The sequence below is a fragment of the Belonocnema kinseyi genome, chromosome 7 (genome assembly GCF_010883055.1).
Source record: "Belonocnema kinseyi isolate 2016_QV_RU_SX_M_011 chromosome 7, B_treatae_v1, whole genome shotgun sequence".
Classification (NCBI taxonomy): Eukaryota; Metazoa; Arthropoda; class Insecta; order Hymenoptera; family Cynipidae; genus Belonocnema; species Belonocnema kinseyi.
The window spans coordinates 142,382,195-142,384,415 of NC_046663.1; positions in this window are offsets into that span (position 1 = coordinate 142,382,195).

A 2,221-nucleotide genomic window follows, 5' to 3' on the forward strand; every position below is an offset into this window, starting at 1 on the left:
TTGGTCAAAAATGCAATTGTTTGGTTGAAATATTAACTGTACATCTTATTGGGCTTAAAAGTCGATTATTTCACTAAGAGTTGAATTACTTTGTAAAAAAAATACTGTCATTTTCAACAAGGTTTTATAATTATGGTTAAAAATGTAACTATTTGGTTGAAAGTTTAACTCTTTGATTGAAAACTCATATTTTTGGCTGAAAAAAATCAACATTTTGTAGATAATTAATTTTCTTGGTCGAAAATTCATGTTATTGGTTGAGAATTTAACAACTTTATTACAAATTTATTTTTTCGATTAAAAATTATTTTTTTTTATCTGCAAATGTAACTATTCTAGGATTGATTAAAAATTAATCTTTTTATCTGGAAATTGAACTATTCAATTTTTGTTTGAAACTTTATTCAGTACTTTGTATTAGTTAAAACACCAATTATTTGATAGAGAATTAATTTAATTTGTTAAGAAGTAAAATTTTGGGTTGAAAATTGATATATTTTGTTAATTAAATTTTTTTCCTAAAATTAAAAAAACTGCAAAATAAAAAAATTTTCTTAAAATCTTCCGGATTCTTTTTTTTTAATTTTTAAAATGTTTTCAAATACTCACTTAAAATTTATTTGTCAAAATAAAAAATCAATTTCAATGTTCTTAGCAATCACAACAATTTTTGTTATTCTTCTCAAATACTGTACAATTCTCAAAAAGCTTTTTTTTTTAATCTGCAAAATTCTAATTGCGTTTCAAATTATTTGAAATAAATTCAAGTTTTAAATTAATTCTGAATCTTTTTTTAAATTAAATCTGTAGCGTTTAAACTTAAAATTTAGCTCATTACAAATTTAACAATTCAAGGCTTTCTATTTCGAACCATTCTGTTCAAATTTGTATAGTATTTAACAGTTGTTCGTAATGGATTGTTTTAAATGAACGCTGAAATATTGCTGATAATTAACGAAATTTCCTTTCTTTAATTAAGAAATTCCAGTTTGTTTGGGGTAAAAATAAACATTTTTTATACTGAAATAATATTTTAAGTCATAATCGAAAACAAATAAATTAATTTTCTAACAAATAATTGGCGTTTTAACTAATACAATTTACAGGATACTGTTTAACCAAAAATGGAATAGTTCAATTTCTAGATAAAGGCTGTGATAAAAAATTGAAATGAGCAAGGAAAAAAAACGAATTTTCAAATAAATTGTTAAATTTTCAAGGAAAAAAGTGAATTTTCGAACAAGAAAATTAATGATCTACAAAAAAGTCAAGTTTTAAACAAAATACATGAATTTTCAACGAAATTATTTAATTTTAAAGTCAAAAAGACGAATTATCTACAGAAAGTTGAATTTCTTAAACGAAAAATATGAGTTTTCAATCAAAGGGTTAAACTTTCAACCAAATAGATAAATGTTCAACCATAATTATAAAACCTTGTAAAAAAAGGTATTTTTTTTACAAAGTAGTTCAACTCTTAGTGAAATAATCGACTTTTAAACCCAAGAAGATGTACAGTTCATATTTTAACCAAACAATTGCATTTTTGACCAAAAATGATACATTTTCAACCAAAAACATAAAATTTCTACTGAAAAAGGTGAATTTAGTTTTAATAAATTTTTAAATTTTAAAGACAAAAAGAGTATTATCTACAAAAAATCTGAATTTTTAAACTAATTTAAAGGAAAATAGTCGAATTTTCAACTATAATTATTAATCATTAATAAGAAAAATAATTTTTTTACTAAGTATGGTAGTTCAGCTTTAAGTGAATAATCGAATTTTCCACCCAAAAAATTATGATTTTAATTTTAACAATATAGTTGCATTTACAACAAAACGACTTTGCAACCAAGCAATATTTACAGTTAATAATTCAACCGAAAAATGTAATTTTTAATCAAAAAGTATAAATTTTCCACAAAGCAATTTAATTTCTACAAAGAAAGACGAATTCTTAACAAAATACATGATTTTTTAACCAAAAATGGTATAGATTAATAGTCAGTTTCAAAAATGTACTTTCAACGAAGGAGATGAACCTTCAAATAAAAGAAATAAAATTTTTAACAAAGTAGTTCAATTTTTAATAGAAAAGAGGACTTTTTTTTTACATAATAGTTACATTTTTAACAAAATAATTAATTTTTCAATCAAATAATTGAGTTTTTATCCAAACGAGATGAATTCCAAAATCACCAATTTCTTTAATTTCTTT